Raw genomic sequence first — 20629 nt, 5'->3', positions numbered from 1 at the left:
TCAACACACCCAGCTATCTCCAGTTCTTCTCCAGGCATTGGCCTAGTTAGAAAATACTTCTCCTTAGTTTGTGACTTTTTTACTATTAACCCCTTCGCTGCCAGGCCTTTTCCCCCTCCTGTGCCAGGCCTTTTTTTGCCTATTTGGGGCAGTTCGCGCTTAGGCCCTCATAACTTTTTGTCCACCTAAGCTAACCAAGCCAAATTTGCGTCCTTTTTTTCCAACATCCTAGGGATTCTAGAGGTACCCAGACTTTGTGGGTTCCCTTGAAGGAGGCCAAGAAATTGGCCAAAATACAGTGAAAATTTCGTTTTTTAAAAAAAAAATTGAAAAAGTGGCTGCAGAAGAAGGCTTGTGGATTTCCCCCTGAAAATGGCATCAACAAAGGGTTTGTAGTGCTAAACTCAGCAGCTTCCTAGCTTTCAGGAACAGGCAGACTTGAATCAGAAAACCCAATTTTTCAACACAATTTTGGCATTTTACTGGGGCATACCCCATTTTTGCAATTTTTTGTGCTTTCAGCCTCCTTCCAGTCAGTGACAGGAATGGGCATGAAACCAATGCTGGATCCCAGAAACCTAACCATTTCTCAAAAGTAGACAAAATTCTGAATTCAGCAAGGGGTCATTTGTGTAGATCCTACAAGGGTTTCCTACAGAAAATAACAGCTGAAAAAGAAAAATATTGAAATTGAGGTGAAAAAACCATCAATTTTTCTCTACGTTTTACTCTGTAACTTTTCCCTGCAATGTCAGATTATGGAAAGCAATATACCGTTACGTCTGCTGGACTCCTCTGGTTGCGGGATATATAGGGCTTGTAGGTTCATCAAGAACCCGAGGAACCCAGAGCCAATAAATGAGCTGCACCCTGCAGTGCGTTTTCATTCTATACCGGGTATACAGCAATTAATTTGCTGAAATATAAAGAGTAAAAAATTGCTATCAAGAAAACCTTTGCATTTCCAAAAAGGGCACAAGATAAGGTGCTGAGGAGCAGTGGTTATTTGCACATCTCTGAATTCCGGGGTGACCATACAAGCATGTGAATTATAGGGAATTTCTCAAATAGATGTCTTTTTTACACACTCTCCTACATTTGGAAGGAAAAAATGTAGAGAAAGACAAGGGGCAATAGCACTTGTTTTGCTAATCTATGTTCCCCCAAGTCTCCCGATAAAAATGATACCTCACTTGCGTGGGTAGGCCTAGCGCCCGTGACAGGAAACGCCCCAAAGCGCAACGTGGACACATCCAAAATTTTGGGAGAAAACAGAGGTGTTTTTTGCGAAGTGCCTACCTGTAGATTTTGGCCTGTAGCTCAGCCGGCACCTAGGGAAACCTACCAAACCTGTGCATGTCTGAAAACTAGAGACCTAGGGGAATCCAAGGAGGGGTGACTTGCGGGGCTCGGACCAGGTTCTGTTACCCAGAATCCTTTGCAAACCTCAAAATTTGGCTAAAAAAACACATGTCCCTCACATTTCTGTGGCAGAAAGTTCTGGAATCTGAGAGGAGCTACAAATTTCCTTCCACCCAGCGTTCCCCCAAGTCTCCCGATAAAAATGATACCTCACTTGCGTGGGTAGGCCTAGCGCCGGCGACAGGAAACACCCCAAAGCGCAACGTGGACACATCCTAAATTTTGGAAAAAACCAGAGGTGTTTTTTGCGAAGTGCCTACCTGTAGATTTTGGCCTGTAGCTCAGCCGGCACCTAGGGAAACCTACCAAACCTGTGCATTTCTGAAAACTAGAGACCTAGGGGAATCCAAGGAGGGGTGACTTGCGGGGCTCGGACCAGGTTCTGTTACCCAGAATCCTTTGCAAACCTCAAAATTTGGCTAAAAAAACACATGTCCCTCACATTTCTGTGGCAGAAAGTTCTGGAATCTGAGAGGAGCTACAAATTTCCTTCCACCCAGCGTTCCCCCAAGTCTCCCGATAAAAATGATACCTCACTTGCGTGGGTAGGCCTAGCGCCGGCGACAGGAAACACCCCAAAGCGCAACGTGGACACATCCTAAATTTTGGAAAAAAACAGAGGTGTTTTTTGCGAAGTGCCTACCTGTAGATTTTGGCCTCTAGCTCAGCCGGCACCTAGGGAAACCTACCAAACCTGTGCATTTCTGAAAACTAGAGACCTAGGGGAATCCAAGGAGGGGTGACTTGCGGGGCTCGGACCAGGTTCTGTTACCCAGAATCCTTTGCAAACCTCAAAATTTGGCTAAAAAAACACATGTCCCTCACATTTCTGTGGCAGAAAGTTCTGGAATCTGAGAGGAGCTACAAATTTCCTTCCACCCAGCGTTCCCCCAAGTCTCCCGATAAAAATGATACCTCACTTGCGTGGGTAGGCCTAGCGCCGGCGACAGGAAACACCCCAAAGCGCAACGTGGACACATTCTAAATTTTGGAAAAAAACAGAGGTGTTTTTTGCGAAGTGCCTACCTGTAGATTTTGGCCTGTAGCTCAGCCGGCACCTAGGGACACCTACCAAACCTGTGCATTTCTGAAAACTAGAGACCTAGGGGAATCCAAGGAGGGGTGACTTGCGGGGCTCGGACCAGGTTCTGTTACCCAGAATCCTTTGCAAACCTCAAAATTTGGCTAAAAAAACACATGTCCCTCACATTTCTGTGGCAGAAAGTTCTGGAATCTGAGAGGAGCTACAAATTTCCTTCCACCCAGCGTTCCCCCAAGTCTCCCGATAAAAATGATACCTCACTTGCGTGGGTTGGCCTAGCGCCGGCGACAGGAAACACCCCAAAGCGCAACGTGGACACATCCTAAATTTTGGAAAAAAACAGAGGTGTTTTTTGCGAAGTGCCTACCTGTAGATTTTGGCCTCTAGCTCAGCCGGCACCTAGGGAAACCTACCAAACCTGTGCATTTCTGAAAACTAGAGACCTAGGGGAATCCAAGGAGGGGTGACTTGCGGGGCTCGGACCAGGTTCTGTTACCCAGAATCCTTTGCAAACCTCAAAATTTGGCTAAAAAAACACATGTGCCTCTCATTTCTGTGGCAGAAAGTTCTGGAATCTGAGAGGAGCTACAAATTTCCTTCCACCCAGCGTTCCCCCAAGTCTCCCGATAAAAATGATACCTCACTTGCGTGGGTAGGCCTAGCGCCGGCGACAGGAAACACCCCAAAGCGCAACGTGGACACATCCTAAATTTTGGAAAAAAACAGAGGTGTTTTTTGCAAAGTGCCTACCTGTAGATTTTGGCCTGTAGCTCAGCCGGCACCTAGGGAAACCTACCAAACCTGTGCATTTCTGAAAACTAGAGACCTAGGGGAATCCAAGAAAGGGTGACTTGCAGGGCTCGGACCAGGTTCTGTTACCCAGAATCCTTTACAAACCTCAACATTTAGCTTAAAAAAACACATGTCCCTCACATTTCTGTGGCAGAAAGTTCTGGAATCTGAGAGGAGCTACAAATTTCCTTCCACCCAGCGTTCCCCCAAGTCTCCCGATAAAAATGATACCTCACTTGCGTGGGTAGGCCTAGCGCCGGCGACAGGAAACACCCCAAAGCGCAACGTGGACACATCCTAAATTTTGGAAAAAAACAGAGGTGTTTTTTGCGAAGTGCCTACCTGTAGATTTTGGCCTCTAGCTCAGCCGGCACCTAGGGAAACCTACCAAACCTGTGCATTTCTGAAAACTAGAGACCTAGGGGAATCCAAGGAGGGGTGACTTGCGGGGCTCTGACCAGGTTCTGTTACCCAGAATCCTTTGCAAACCTCAAAATTTGGCTAAAAAAACACATGTCCCTCACATTTCTGTGGCAGAAAGTTCTGGAATCTGAGAGGAGCTACAAATTTCCTTCCACCCAGCGTTCCCCCAAGTCTCCCGATAAAAATGATACCTCACTTGCGTGGGTAGGCCTAGCGCCGGCGACAGGAAACACCCTAAAGCGCAACGTGGACACATCCTAAATTTTGGAAAAAAACAGAGGTGTTTTTTGCGAAGTGCCTACCTGTAGATTTTGGCCTCTAGCTCAACCGGCACCTAGGGAAACCTACCAAACCTGTGCATTTCTGAAAACTAGAGACCTAGGGGAATCCAAGGAGGGGTGACTTGCGGGGCTCGGACCAGGTTCTGTTACCCAGAATCCTTTGCAAACCTCAAAATTTGGCTAAAAAAACACATGTCCCTCACATTTCTGTGGCAGAAAGTTCTGGAATCTGAGAGGAGCTACAAATTTCCTTCCACCCAGCGTTCCCCCAAGTCTCCCGATAAAAATGATACCTCACTTGCGTGGGTAGGCCTAGCGCCGGCGACAGGAAACACCCCAAAGCGCAACGTGGACACATCCTAAATTTTGGAAAAAAACAGAGGTGTTTTTTGCGAAGTGCCTACCTGTAGATTTTGGCCTCTAGCTCAGCCGGCACCTAGGGAAACCTACCAAACCTGTGCATTTCTGAAAACTAGAGACCTAGGGGAATCCAAGGAGGGGTGACTTGCGGGGCTCGGACCAGGTTCTGTTACCCAGAATCCTTTGCAAACCTCAAAATGTGGCTAAAAAAACACATGTCCCTCACATTTCTGTGGCAGAAAGTTCTGGAATCTGAGAGGAGCTACAAATTTCCTTCCACCCAGCGTTCCCCCAAGTCTCCCGATAAAAATGATACCTCACTTGCGTGGGTAGGCCTAGCGCCGGCGACAGGAAACACCCCAAAGCGCAACGTGGACACATCCTAAATTTTGGAAAAAAACAGAGGTGTTTTTTGCGAAGTGCCTACCTGTAGATTTTGGCCTGTAGCTCAGCCGGCACCTAGGGAAACCTACCAAACCTGTGCATTTCTGAAAACTAGAGACCTAGGGGAATCCAAGGAGGGGTGACTTGCGGGGCTCGGACCAGGTTCTGTTACCCAGAATCCTTTGCAAACCTCAAAATTTGGCTAAAAAAACACATGTCCCTCACATTTCTGTGGCAGAAAGTTCTGGAATCTGAGAGGAGCTACAGATTTCCTTCCACCCAGCGTTCCCCCAAGTCTCCCGATAAAAATGATACCTCACTTGCGTGGGTAGGCCTAGCGCCGGCGACAGGAAACACCCCAAAGCGCAACGTGGACACATCCTAAATTTTGGAAAAAAACAGAGGTGTTTTTTGCGAAGTGCCTACCTGTAGATTTTGGCCTGTAGCTCAGCCGGCACCTAGGGAAACCTACCAAACCTGTGCATTTCTGAAAACTAGAGACCTAGGGGAATCCAAGAAGGGGTGACTTGCAGGGCTCGGACCAGGTTCTGTTACCCAGAATCCTTTGCAAACCTCAAAATTTAGCTAAAAAAACACATGTCCCTCACATTTCTGTGGCAGAAAGTTCTGGAATCTGAGAGGAGCTACAAATTTCCTTCCTCCCAGCATTCCCCCAAGTCTCCCGATAAAAATGATACCTCACTTGCGTGGGTAGGCCTAGCGCCGGCGACAGGAAACACCCCAAAGCGCAACGTGGACACATCCTAAATTTTGGAAAAAAACGGAGGTGTTTTTTGCGAAGTGCCTACCTGTAGATTTTGGCCTGTAGCTCAGCCGGCACCTAGGGAAACCTACCAAACCTGTGCATTTCTGAAAACTAGAGACCTAGGGGAATCCAAGGAGGGGTGACTTGCGGGGCTCGGACCAGGTTCTGTTACCCAGAATCCTTTGCAAACCTCAAAATTTGGCTAAAAAAACACATGTCCCTCACATTTCTGTGGCAGAAAGTTCTGGAATCTGAGAGGAGCTACAAATTTCCTTCCACCCAGCGTTCCCCCAAGTCTCCCGATAAAAATGATACCTCACTTGCGTGGGTAGGCCTAGCGCCGGCGACAGGAAACACCCTAAAGCGCAACGTGGACACATCCTAAATTTGGGAAAAAAACAGAGGTGTTTTTTGCGAAGTGCCTACCTGTAGATTTTGGCCTCTAGCTCAGCCGGCACCTAGGGAAACCTACCAAACCTGTGCATTTCTGAAAACTAGAGACCTAGGGGAATCCAACGAGGGGTGACTTGCGGGGCTCGGACCAGGTTCTGTTACCCAGAATCCTTTGCAAACCTCAAAATTTGGCTAAAAAAACACATGTCCCTCACATTTCTGTGGCAGAAAGTTCTGGAATCTGAGAGGAGCTACAAATTTCCTTCCACCCAGCGTTCCCCCAAGTCTCCCGATAAAAATGATACCTCACTTGCGTGGGTAGGCCTAGCGCCGGCGACAGGAAACACCCCAAAGCGCAACGTGGACACATCCTAAATTTTGGAAAAAAACAGAGGTGTTTTTTGCGAAGTGCCTACCTGTAGATTTTGGCCTCTAGCTCAACCGGCACCTAGGGAAACCTACCAAACCTGTGCATTTCTGAAAACTAGAGACCTAGGGGAATCCAAGGAGGGGTGACTTGCGGGGCTCGGACCAGGTTCTGTTACCCAGAATCCTTTGCAAACCTCAAAATTTGGCTAAAAAAACACATGTCCCTCACATTTCTGTGGCAGAAAGTTCTGGAATCTGAGAGGAGCTACAAATTTCCTTCCACCCAGCGTTCCCCCAAGTCTCCCGATAAAAATGATACCTCACTTGCGTGGGTAGGCCTAGCGCCGGCGACAGGAAACACCCCAAAGCGCAACGTGGACACATCCTAAATTTTGGAAAAAAACAGAGGTGTTTTTTGCGAAGTGCCTACCTGTAGATTTTGGCCTCTAGCTCAACCGGCACCTAGGGAAACCTACCAAACCTGTGCATTTCTGAAAACTAGAGACCTAGGGGAATCCAAGGAGGGGTGACTTGCGGGGCTCGGACCAGGTTCTGTTACCCAGAATCCTTTGCAAACCTCAAAATTTGGCTAAAAAAACACATGTCCCTCACATTTCTGTGGCAGAAAGTTCTGGAATCTGAGAGGAGCTACAAATTTCCTTCCACCCAGCGTTCCCCCAAGTCTCCCGATAAAAATGATACCTCACTTGCGTGGGTAGGCCTAGCGCCAGCGACAGGAAACACCCCAAAGCGCAACGTGGACACATCCTAAATTTTGGAAAAAAACAGAGGTGTTTTTTGCGAAGTGCCTACCTGTAGATTTTGGCCTCTAGCTCAGCCGGCACCTAGGGAAACCTACCAAACCTGTGCATTTCTGAAAACTAGAGACCTAGGGGAATCCAAGGAGGGGTGACTTGCGGGGCTCGGACCAGATTCTGTTACCCAGAATCCTTTGCAAACCTCAAAATTTGGCTAAAAAAACACATGTCCCTCACATTTCTGTGGCAGAAAGTTCTGGAATCTGAGAGGAGCTACAAATTTCCTTCCACCCAGCGTTCCCCCAAGTCTCCCGATAAAAATGATACCTCACTTGCGTGGGTAGGCCTAGCGCCGGCGACAGGAAACACCCCAAAGCGCAACGTGGACACATCCTAAATTTTGGAAAAAAACAGAGGTGTTTTTTGCGAAGTGCCTACCTGTAGATTTTGGCCTGTAGCTCAGCCGGCACCTAGGGAAACCTACCAAACCTGTGCATTTCTGAAAACTAGAGACCTAGGGGAATCCAAGGCGGGGTGACTTGCGGGGCTCGGACCAGGTTCTGTTACCCAGAATCCTTTGCAAACCTCAAAATTTGGCTAAAAAAACACATGTCCCTCACATTTCTGTGGCAGAAAGTTCTGGAATCTGAGAGGAGCTACAAATTTCCTTCCACCCAGCGTTCCCCCAAGTCTCCCGATAAAAATGATACCTCACTTGCGTGGGTAGTCCTAGCGCCGGCGACAGGAAACACCCCAAAGCGCAACGTGGACACATCCTAAATTTTGGAAAAAAACAGAGGTGTTTTTTGCGAAGTGCCTACCTGTAGATTTTGGCCTGTAGCTCAGCCGGCACCTAGGGAAACCTACCAAACCTGTGCATTTCTGAAAACTAGAGACCTAGGGGAATCCAAGAAGGGGTGACTTGCAGGGCTCGGACCAGGTTCTGTTACCCAGAATCCTTTGCAAACCTCAAAATTTAGCTAAAAAAACACATGTCCCTCACATTTCTGTGGCAGAAAGTTCTGGAATCTGAGAGGAGCTACAAATTTCCTTCCACCCAGCGTTCCCCCAAGTCTCCCGATAAAAATGATACCTCACTTGCGTGGGTAGTCCTAGCGCCGGCGACAGGAAACACCCCAAAGCGCAACGTGGACACATCCTAAATTTTGGAAAAAAACAGAGGTGTTTTTTGCGAAGTGCCTACCTGTAGATTTTGGCCTGTAGCTCAGCCGGCACCTAGGGAAACCTACCAAACCTGTGCATTTCTGAAAACTAGAGACCTAGGGGAATCCAAGAAGGGGTGACTTGCAGGGCTCGGACCAGGTTCTGTTACCCAGAATCCTTTGCAAACCTCAAAATTTAGCTAAAAAAACACATGTCCCTCACATTTCTGTGGCAGAAAGTTCTGGAATCTGAGAGGAGCTACAAATTTCCTTCCACCCAGCGTTCCCCCAAGTCTCCCGATAAAAATGATACCTCACTTGCGTGGGTAGGCCTAGCGCCGGCGACAGGAAACACCCCCAAGCGCAACGTGGACACATCCTAAATTTTGGAAAAAAACAGAGGTGTTTTTTGCGAAGTGCCTACCTGTAGATTTTGGCCTCTAGCTCAGCCGGCACCTAGGGAAACCTACCAAACCTGTGCATTTCTGAAAACTAGAGACCTAGGGGAATCCAAGGAGGGGTGACTTGCGGGGCTCGGACCAGGTTCTGTTACCCAGAATCCTTTGCAAACCTCAAAATGTGGCTAAAAAAACACATGTCCCTCACATTTCTGTGGCAGAAAGTTCTGGAATCTGAGAGGAGCTACAAATTTCCTTCCACCCAGCGTTCCCCCAAGTCTCCCGATAAAAATGATACCTCACTTGCGTGGGTAGGCCTAGCGCCGGCGAGAGGAAACACCCCAAAGCCCAACGTGGACACATCCTAAATTTTGGAAAAAAACAGAGGTGTTTTTTGCGAAGTGCCTACCTGTAGATTTTGGCCTGTAGCTCAGCCGGCACCTAGGGAAACCTACCAAACCTGTGCATTTCTGAAAACTAGAGACCTAGGGGAATCCAAGGAGGGGTGACTTGCGGGGCTCGGACCAGGTTCTGTTACCCAGAATCCTTTGCAAACCTCAAAATTTGGCTAAAAAAACACATGTCCCTCACATTTCTGTGGCAGAAAGTTCTGGAATCTGAGAGGAGCTACAGATTTCCTTCCACCCAGCGTTCCCCCAAGTCTCCCGATAAAAATGATACCTCACTTGCGTGGGTAGGCCTAGCGCCGGCGACAGGAAACACCCCAAAGCGCAACGTGGACACATCCTAAATTTTGGAAAAAAACAGAGGTGTTTTTTGCGAAGTGCCTACCTGTAGATTTTGGCCTGTAGCTCAGCCGGCACCTCGGGAAACCTACCAAACCTGTGCATTTCTGAAAACTAGAGACCTAGGGGAATCCAAGAAGGGGTGACTTGCAGGGCTCGGACCAGGTTCTGTTACCCAGAATCCTTTGCAAACCTCAAAATTTAGCTAAAAAAACACATGTCCCTCACATTTCTGTGGCAGAAAGTTCTGGAATCTGAGAGGAGCTACAAATTTCCTTCCTCCCAGCATTCCCCCAAGTCTCCCGATAAAAATGATACCTCACTTGCGTGGGTAGGCCTAGCGCCGGCGACAGGAAACACCCCAAAGCGCAACGTGGACACATCCTAAATTTTGGAAAAAAACGGAGGTGTTTTTTGCGAAGTGCCTACCTGTAGATTTTGGCCTGTAGCTCAGCCGGCACCTAGGGAAACCTACCAAACCTGTGCATTTCTGAAAACTAGAGACCTAGGGGAATCCAAGGAGGGGTGACTTGCGGGGCTCGGACCAGGTTCTGTTACCCAGAATCCTTTGCAAACCTCAAAATTTGGCTAAAAAAACACATGTCCCTCACATTTCTGTGGCAGAAAGTTCTGGAATCTGAGAGGAGCTACAAATTTCCTTCCACCCAGCGTTCCCCCAAGTCTCCCGATAAAAATGATACCTCACTTGCGTGGGTAGGCCTAGCGCCGGCGACAGGAAACACCCCAAAGCGCAACGTGGACACATCCTAAATTTTGGAAAAAAACAGAGGTGTTTTTTGCGAAGTGCCTACCTGTAGATTTTGGCCTCTAGCTCAACCGGCACCTAGGGAAACCTACCAAACCTGTGCATTTCTGAAAACTAGAGACCTAGGGGAATCCAAGGAGGGGTGACTTGCGGGGCTCGGACCAGGTTCTGTTACCCAGAATCCTTTGCAAACCTCAAAATTTGGCTAAAAAAACACATGTCCCTCACATTTCTGTGGCAGAAAGTTCTGGAATCTGAGAGGAGCTACAAATTTCCTTCCACCCAGCGTTCCCCCAAGTCTCCCGATAAAAATGATACCTCACTTGCGTGGGTAGGCCTAGCGCCAGCGACAGGAAACACCCCAAAGCGCAACGTGGACACATCCTAAATTTTGGAAAAAAACAGAGGTGTTTTTTGCGAAGTGCCTACCTGTAGATTTTGGCCTCTAGCTCAGCCGGCACCTAGGGAAACCTACCAAACCTGTGCATTTCTGAAAACTAGAGACCTAGGGGAATCCAAGGAGGGGTGACTTGCGGGGCTCGGACCAGATTCTGTTACCCAGAATCCTTTGCAAACCTCAAAATTTGGCTAAAAAAACACATGTCCCTCACATTTCTGTGGCAGAAAGTTCTGGAATCTGAGAGGAGCTACAAATTTCCTTCCACCCAGCGTTCCCCCAAGTCTCCCGATAAAAATGATACCTCACTTGCGTGGGTAGGCCTAGCGCCGGCGACAGGAAACACCCCAAAGCGCAACGTGGACACATCCTAAATTTTGGAAAAAAACAGAGGTGTTTTTTGCGAAGTGCCTACCTGTAGATTTTGGCCTGTAGCTCAGCCGGCACCTAGGGAAACCTACCAAACCTGTGCATTTCTGAAAACTAGAGACCTAGGGGAATCCAAGGCGGGGTGACTTGCGGGGCTCGGACCAGGTTCTGTTACCCAGAATCCTTTGCAAACCTCAAAATTTGGCTAAAAAAACACATGTCCCTCACATTTCTGTGGCAGAAAGTTCTGGAATCTGAGAGGAGCTACAAATTTCCTTCCACCCAGCGTTCCCCCAAGTCTCCCGATAAAAATGATACCTCACTTGCGTGGGTAGTCCTAGCGCCGGCGACAGGAAACACCCCAAAGCGCAACGTGGACACATCCTAAATTTTGGAAAAAAACAGAGGTGTTTTTTGCGAAGTGCCTACCTGTAGATTTTGGCCTGTAGCTCAGCCGGCACCTAGGGAAACCTACCAAACCTGTGCATTTCTGAAAACTAGAGACCTAGGGGAATCCAAGAAGGGGTGACTTGCAGGGCTCGGACCAGGTTCTGTTACCCAGAATCCTTTGCAAACCTCAAAATTTAGCTAAAAAAACACATGTCCCTCACATTTCTGTGGCAGAAAGTTCTGGAATCTGAGAGGAGCTACAAATTTCCTTCCACCCAGCGTTCCCCCAAGTCTCCCGATAAAAATGATACCTCACTTGCGTGGGTAGTCCTAGCGCCGGCGACAGGAAACACCCCAAAGCGCAACGTGGACACATCCTAAATTTTGGAAAAAAACAGAGGTGTTTTTTGCGAAGTGCCTACCTGTAGATTTTGGCCTGTAGCTCAGCCGGCACCTAGGGAAACCTACCAAACCTGTGCATTTCTGAAAACTAGAGACCTAGGGGAATCCAAGAAGGGGTGACTTGCAGGGCTCGGACCAGGTTCTGTTACCCAGAATCCTTTGCAAACCTCAAAATTTAGCTAAAAAAACACATGTCCCTCACATTTCTGTGGCAGAAAGTTCTGGAATCTGAGAGGAGCTACAAATTTCCTTCCACCCAGCGTTCCCCCAAGTCTCCCGATAAAAATGATACCTCACTTGCGTGGGTAGGCCTAGCGCCGGCGACAGGAAACACCCCCAAGCGCAACGTGGACACATCCTAAATTTTGGAAAAAAACAGAGGTGTTTTTTGCGAAGTGCCTACCTGTAGATTTTGGCCTCTAGCTCAGCCGGCACCTAGGGAAACCTACCAAACCTGTGCATTTCTGAAAACTAGAGACCTAGGGGAATCCAAGGAGGGGTGACTTGCGGGGCTCGGACCAGGTTCTGTTACCCAGAATCCTTTGCAAACCTCAAAATGTGGCTAAAAAAACACATGTCCCTCACATTTCTGTGGCAGAAAGTTCTGGAATCTGAGAGGAGCTACAAATTTCCTTCCACCCAGCGTTCCCCCAAGTCTCCCGATAAAAATGATACCTCACTTGCGTGGGTAGGCCTAGCGCCGGCGACAGGAAACACCCCAAAGCGCAACGTGGACACATCCTAAATTTTGGAAAAAAACAGAGGTGTTTTTTGCGAAGTGCCTACCTGTAGATTTTGGCCTGTAGCTCAGCCGGCACCTAGGGAAACCTACCAAACCTGTGCATTTCTGAAAACTAGAGACCTAGGGGAATCCAAGGAGGGGTGACTTGCGGGGCTCGGACCAGGTTCTGTTACCCAGAATCCTTTGCAAACCTCAAAATTTGGCTAAAAAAACACATGTCCCTCACATTTCTGTGGCAGAAAGTTCTGGAATCTGAGAGGAGCTACAGATTTCCTTCCACCCAGCGTTCCCCCAAGTCTCCCGATAAAAATGATACCTCACTTGCGTGGGTAGGCCTAGCGCCGGCGACAGGAAACACCCCAAAGCGCAACGTGGACACATCCTAAATTTTGGAAAAAAACAGAGGTGTTTTTTGCGAAGTGCCTACCTGTAGATTTTGGCCTGTAGCTCAGCCGGCACCTAGGGAAACCTACCAAACCTGTGCATTTCTGAAAACTAGAGACCTAGGGGAATCCAAGAAGGGGTGACTTGCAGGGCTCGGACCAGGTTCTGTTACCCAGAATCCTTTGCAAACCTCAAAATTTAGCTAAAAAAACACATGTCCCTCACATTTCTGTGGCAGAAAGTTCTGGAATCTGAGAGGAGCTACAAATTTCCTTCCTCCCAGCATTCCCCCAAGTCTCCCGATAAAAATGATACCTCACTTGCGTGGGTAGGCCTAGCGCCGGCGACAGGAAACACCCCAAAGCGCAACGTGGACACATCCTAAATTTTGGAAAAAAACGGAGGTGTTTTTTGCGAAGTGCCTACCTGTAGATTTTGGCCTGTAGCTCAGCCGGCACCTAGGGAAACCTACCAAACCTGTGCATTTCTGAAAACTAGAGACCTAGGGGAATCCAAGGAGGGGTGACTTGCGGGGCTCGGACCAGGTTCTGTTACCCAGAATCCTTTGCAAACCTCAAAATTTGGCTAAAAAAACACATGTCCCTCACATTTCTGTGGCAGAAAGTTCTGGAATCTGAGAGGAGCTACAAATTTCCTTCCACCCAGCGTTCCCCCAAGTCTCCCGATAAAAATGATACCTCACTTGCGTGGGTAGGCCTAGCGCCGGCGACAGGAAACACCCTAAAGCGCAACGTGGACACATCCTAAATTTGGGAAAAAAACAGAGGTGTTTTTTGCGAAGTGCCTACCTGTAGATTTTGGCCTCTAGCTCAGCCGGCACCTAGGGAAACCTACCAAACCTGTGCATTTCTGAAAACTAGAGACCTAGGGGAATCCAACGAGGGGTGACTTGCGGGGCTCGGACCAGGTTCTGTTACCCAGAATCCTTTGCAAACCTCAAAATTTGGCTAAAAAAACACATGTCCCTCACATTTCTGTGGCAGAAAGTTCTGGAATCTGAGAGGAGCTACAAATTTCCTTCCACCCAGCGTTCCCCCAAGTCTCCCGATAAAAATGATACCTCACTTGCGTGGGTAGGCCTAGCGCCGGCGACAGGAAACACCCCAAAGCGCAACGTGGACACATCCTAAATTTTGGAAAAAAACAGAGGTGTTTTTTGCGAAGTGCCTACCTGTAGATTTTGGCCTCTAGCTCAACCGGCACCTAGGGAAACCTACCAAACCTGTGCATTTCTGAAAACTAGAGACCTAGGGGAATCCAAGGAGGGGTGACTTGCGGGGCTCGGACCAGGTTCTGTTACCCAGAATCCTTTGCAAACCTCAAAATTTGGCTAAAAAAACACATGTCCCTCACATTTCTGTGGCAGAAAGTTCTGGAATCTGAGAGGAGCTACAAATTTCCTTCCACCCAGCGTTCCCCCAAGTCTCCCGATAAAAATGATACCTCACTTGCGTGGGTAGGCCTAGCGCCAGCGACAGGAAACACCCCAAAGCGCAACGTGGACACATCCTAAATTTTGGAAAAAAACAGAGGTGTTTTTTGCGAAGTGCCTACCTGTAGATTTTGGCCTCTAGCTCAGCCGGCACCTAGGGAAACCTACCAAACCTGTGCATTTCTGAAAACTAGAGACCTAGGGGAATCCAAGGAGGGGTGACTTGCGGGGCTCGGACCAGATTCTGTTACCCAGAATCCTTTGCAAACCTCAAAATTTGGCTAAAAAAACACATGTCCCTCACATTTCTGTGGCAGAAAGTTCTGGAATCTGAGAGGAGCTACAAATTTCCTTCCACCCAGCGTTCCCCCAAGTCTCCCGATAAAAATGATACCTCACTTGCGTGGGTAGGCCTAGCGCCGGCGACAGGAAACACCCCAAAGCGCAACGTGGACACATCCTAAATTTTGGAAAAAAACAGAGGTGTTTTTTGCGAAGTGCCTACCTGTAGATTTTGGCCTGTAGCTCAGCCGGCACCTAGGGAAACCTACCAAACCTGTGCATTTCTGAAAACTAGAGACCTAGGGGAATCCAAGGCGGGGTGACTTGCGGGGCTCGGACCAGGTTCTGTTACCCAGAATCCTTTGCAAACCTCAAAATTTGGCTAAAAAAACACATGTCCCTCACATTTCTGTGGCAGAAAGTTCTGGAATCTGAGAGGAGCTACAAATTTCCTTCCACCCAGCGTTCCCCCAAGTCTCCCGATAAAAATGATACCTCACTTGCGTGGGTAGTCCTAGCGCCGGCGACAGGAAACACCCCAAAGCGCAACGTGGACACATCCTAAATTTTGGAAAAAAACAGAGGTGTTTTTTGCGAAGTGCCTACCTGTAGATTTTGGCCTGTAGCTCAGCCGGCACCTAGGGAAACCTACCAAACCTGTGCATTTCTGAAAACTAGAGACCTAGGGGAATCCAAGAAGGGGTGACTTGCAGGGCTCGGACCAGGTTCTGTTACCCAGAATCCTTTGCAAACCTCAAAATTTAGCTAAAAAAACACATGTCCCTCACATTTCTGTGGCAGAAAGTTCTGGAATCTGAGAGGAGCTACAAATTTCCTTCCACCCAGCGTTCCCCCAAGTCTCCCGATAAAAATGATACCTCACTTGCGTGGGTAGTCCTAGCGCCGGCGACAGGAAACACCCCAAAGCGCAACGTGGACACATCCTAAATTTTGGAAAAAAACAGAGGTGTTTTTTGCGAAGTGCCTACCTGTAGATTTTGGCCTGTAGCTCAGCCGGCACCTAGGGAAACCTACCAAACCTGTGCATTTCTGAAAACTAGAGACCTAGGGGAATCCAAGAAGGGGTGACTTGCAGGGCTCGGACCAGGTTCTGTTACCCAGAATCCTTTGCAAACCTCAAAATTTAGCTAAAAAAACACATGTCCCTCACATTTCTGTGGCAGAAAGTTCTGGAATCTGAGAGGAGCTACAAATTTCCTTCCACCCAGCGTTCCCCAAGTCTCCCGATAAAAATGATACCTCACTTGCGTGGGTAGGCCTAGCGCCAGCGACAGGAAACACCCTAAAGCGCAACGTGGACACATCCTAAATTTGGGAAAAAAACAGAGGTGTTTTTTGCGAAGTGCCTACCTGTAGATTTTGGCCTCTAGCTCAGCCGGCACCTAGGGAAACCTACCAAACCTGTGCATTTCTGAAAACTAGAGACCTAGGGGAATCCAACGAGGGGTGACTTGCGGGGCTCGGACCAGGTTCTGTTACCCAGAATCCTTTGCAAACCTCAAAATTTGGCTAAAAAAACACATGTCCCTCACATTTCTGTGGCAGAAAGTTCTGGAATCTGAGAGGAGCTACAAATTTCCTTCCACCCAGCGTTCCCCCAAGTCTCCCGATAAAAATGATACCTCACTTGCGTGGGTAGGCCTAGCGCCGGCGACAGGAAACACCCCAAAGCGCAACGTGGACACATCCTAAATTTTGGAAAAAAACAGAGGTGTTTTTTGCGAAGTGCCTACCTGTAGATTTTGGCCTCTAGCTCAACCGGCACCTAGGGAAACCTACCAAACCTGTGCATTTCTGAAAACTAGAGACCTAGGGGAATCCAAGGAGGGGTGACTTGCGGGGCTCGGACCAGGTTCTGTTACCCAGAATCCTTTGCAAACCTCAAAATTTGGCTAAAAAAACACATGTCCCTCACATTTCTGTGGCAGAAAGTTCTGGAATCTGAGAGGAGCTACAAATTTCCTTCCACCCAGCGTTCCCCCAAGTCTCCCGATAAAAATGATACCTCACTTGCGTGGGTAGGCCTAGCGCCAGCGACAGGAAACACCCCAAAGCGCAACGTGGACACATCCTAAATTTTGGAAAAAAACAGAGGTGTTTTTTGCGAAGTGCCTACCTGTAGATTTTGGCCTCTAGCTCAGCCGGCACCTAGGGAAACCTACCAAACCTGTGCATTTCTGAAAACTAGAGACCTAGGGGAATCCAAGGAGGGGTGACTTGCGGGGCTCGGACCAGGTTCTGTTACCCAGAATCCTTTGCAAACCTCAAAATTTGGCTGAAAAAAACACATGTCCCTCACATTTCTGTGGCAGAAAGTTCTGGAATCTGAGAGGAGCTACAAATTTCCTTCCACCCAGCGTTCCCCCAAGTCTCCCGATATAAATGATACCTCACTTGCGTGGGTAGGCCTAGCGCCGGCGACAGGAAACACCCCAAAGCGCAACGTGGACACATCCTAAATTTTGGAAAAAAACAGAGGTGTTTTTTGCGAAGTGCCTACCTGTAGATTTTGGCCTGTAGCTCAGCCGGCACCTAGGGAAACCTACCAAACCTGTGCATTTCTGAAAACTAGAGACCTAGGGGAATCCAAGGAGGGGTGACTTGCGGGGCTCGGACCAGGTTCTGTTACCCAGAATCCTTTGCAAACCTCAAAATTTGGCTAAAAAAACACATGTCCCTCAAATTTCTGTGGCAGAAAGTTCTGGAATCTGAGAGGAGCTACAAATTTCCTTCCACCCAGCGTTCCCCCAAGTCTCCCGATAAAAATGATACCTCACTTGCGTGGGTTGGCCTAGCGCCGGCAACAGGAAACACCCCAAAGCGCAACGTGGACACATCCTAAATTTTGGAAAAAAACAGAGGTGATTTTTGCGAAGTGCCTACCTGTAGATTTTGGCCTCTAGCTCAGCCGGCACCTAGGGAAACCTACCAAACCTGTGCATTTCTGAAAACTAGAGACCTAGGGGAATCCAAGGAGGGGTGACTTGCGGGGCTCGGACCAGGTTCTGTTACCCAGAATCCTTTGCAAACCTCAAAATTTGGCTAAAAAAACACATGTCCCTCACATTTCTGTGGCAGAAAGTTCTGGAATCTGAGAGGAGCTACAAATTTCCTTCCACCCAGCGTTCCCCCAAGTCTCCCGATAAAAATGATACCTCACTTGCGTGGGTAGGCCTAGCGCCGGCGACAGGAAACACCCCAAAGCGCAACGTGGACACATCCTAAATTTTGGAAAAAAACAGAGGTGTTTTTTGCGAAGTGCCTACCTGTAGATTTTGGCCTGTAGCTCAGCCGGCACCTAGGGAAACCTACCAAACCTGTGCATTTCTGAAAACTAGAGACCTAGGGGAATCCAAGAAGGGGTGACTTGCAGGGCTCGGACCAGGTTCTGTTACCCAGAATCCTTTGCAAACCTCAAAATTTAGCTAAAAAAACACATGTCCCTCACATTTCTGTGGCAGAAAGTTCTGGAATCTGAGAGGAGCTACAAATTTCCTTCCACCCAGCGTTCCCCCAAGTCTCCCGATAAAAATGATACCTCACTTGCGTGGGTAGGCCTAGCGCCGGCGACAGGAAACACCCCAAAGCGCAACGTGGACACATCCTAAATTTTGGAAAAAAACAGAGGTGTTTTTTGCGAAGTGCCTACCTGTAGATTTTGGCCTGTAGCTCAGCCGGCACCTAGGGAAACCTACCAAACCTGTGCATTTCTGAAAACTAGAGACCTAGGGGAATCCAAGAAGTGGTGACTTGCAGGGCTCGGACCAGGTTCTGTTACCCAGAATCCTTTGCAAACCTCAAAATTTGGCTAAAAAAACACATGTCCCTCACATTTCTGTGGCAGAAAGTTCTGGAATCTGAGAGGAGCTACAAATTTCCTTCCACCCAGCGTTCCCCCAAGTCTCCCGATAAAAATGATACCTCACTTGCGTGGGTAGGCCTAGCGCCGGCGACAGGAAACACCCCAAAGCGCAACGTGGACACATCCTAAATTTTGGAAAAAAACAGAGGTGTTTTTTGCGAAGTGCCTACCTGTAGATTTTGGCCTCTAGCTCAGCCGGCACCTAGGGAAACCTACCAAACCTGTGCATTTCTGAAAACTAGAGACCTAGGGGAATCCAACGAGGGGTGACTTGCGGGGCTCGGACCAGGTTCTGTTACCCAGAATCCTTTGCAAACCTCAAAATTTGGCTAAAAAAACACATGTCCCTCACATTTCTGTGGCAGAAAGTTCTGGAATCTGAGAGGAGCTACAAATTTCCTTCCACCCAGCGTTCCCCCAAGTCTCCCGATAAAAATGATACCTCACTTGCGTCAGTAGGCCTAGCGCCGGCGACAGGAAACACCCCAAAGCGCAACGTGGACACATCCTAAATTTTGGAAAAAAACGGAGGTGTTTTTTGCGAAGTGCCTACCTGTAGATTTTGGCCTGTAGCTCAGCCGGCACCTAGGGAAACCTACCAAACCTGTGCATTTCTGAAAACTAGAGACCTAGGGGAATCCAAGGAGGGGTGACTTGCGGGGCTCGGACCAGGTTCTGTTACCCAGAATCCTTTGCAAACCTCAAAATTTGGCTAAAAAAACACATGTCCCTCACATTTCTGTGGCAGAAAGTTCTGGAATCTGAGAGGAGCTACAAATTTCCTTCCACCCAGCGTTCCCCCAAGTCTCCCGATAAAAATGATACCTCACTTGCGTGGGTAGGCCTAGCGCCGGCGACAGGAAACACCCCAAAGCGCAACGTGGACACATCCTAAATTTTGGAAAAAAACAGAGGTGTTTTTTGCGAAGTGCCTACCTGTAGATTTTGGCCTGTAGCTCAGCCGGCACCTAGGGAAACCTACCAAACCTGTGCATTTCTGAAAACTAGAGACCTAGGGGAATCCAAGGAGGGGTGACTTGCGGGGCTCGGACCAGGTTCTGTTACCCAGAATCCTTTGCAAACCTCAAAATTTGGCTAAAAAAACACATGTCCCTCAAATTTCTGTGGCAGAAAGTTCTGGAATCTGAGAGGAGCTACAAATTTCCTTCCACCCAGCGTTCCCCCAAGTCTCCCGATAAAAATGATACCTCACTTGCGTGGGTTGGCCTAGCGCCGGCAACAGGAAACACCCCAAAGCGCAACGTGGACACATCCTAAATTTTGGAAAAAAACAGAGGTGATTTTTGCGAAGTGCCTACCTGTAGATTTTGGCCTCTACCTCAGCCGGCACCTAGGGAAACCTACCAAACCTGTGCATTTCTGAAAACTAGAGACCTAGGGGAATCCAAGGAGGGGTGACTTGCGGGGCTCGGACCAGGTTCTGTTACCCAGAATCCTTTGCAAACCTCAAAATTTGGCTAAAAAAACACATGTCCCTCACATTTCTGTGGCAGAAAGTTCTGGAATCTGAGAGGAGCTACAAATTTCCTTCCACCCAGCGTTCCCCCAAGTCTCCCGATAAAAATGATACCTCACTTGCGTGGGTAGGCCTAGCGCCGGCGACAGGAAACACCCCAAAGCGCAACGTGGACACATCCTAAATTTTGGAAAAAAACAGAGGTGTTTTTTGCGAAGTGCCTACCTGTAGATTTTGGCCTGTAGCTCAGCCGGCACCTAGGGAAACCTACCAAACCTGTGCATTTCTGAAAACTAGAGACCTAGGGGAATCCAAGAAGGGGTGACTTGCAGGGCTCGGACCAGGTTCTGTTACCCAGAATCCTTTGCAAACCTCAAAATTTAGCTAAAAAAACACATGTCCCTCACATTTCTGTGGCAGAAAGTTCTGGAATCTGAGAGGAGCTACAAATTTCCTTCCACCCAGCGTTCCCCCAAGTCTCCCGATAAAAATGATACCTCACTTGCGTGGGTAGGCCTAGCGCCGGCGACAGGAAACACCCCAAAGCGCAACGTGGACACATCCTAAATTTTGGAAAAAAAAGAGGTGTTTTTTGCGAAGTGCCTACCTGTAGATTTTGGCCTGTAGCTCAGCCGGCACCTAGGGAAACCTACCAAACCTGTGCATTTCTGAAAACTAGAGACCTAGGGGAATCTAAGAAGGGGTGACTTGCAGGGCTCGGACCAGGTTCTGTTACCCAGAATCCTTTGCAAACCTCAAAATTTGGTTAAAAAAACACATGTCCCTC

The sequence above is a fragment of the Pleurodeles waltl genome, chromosome 4_2, assembly GCF_031143425.1.
Source record: "Pleurodeles waltl isolate 20211129_DDA chromosome 4_2, aPleWal1.hap1.20221129, whole genome shotgun sequence".
NCBI lineage: Eukaryota > Metazoa > Chordata > Amphibia > Caudata > Salamandridae > Pleurodeles > Pleurodeles waltl.
This window is presented reverse-complemented; position numbering follows the sequence as displayed.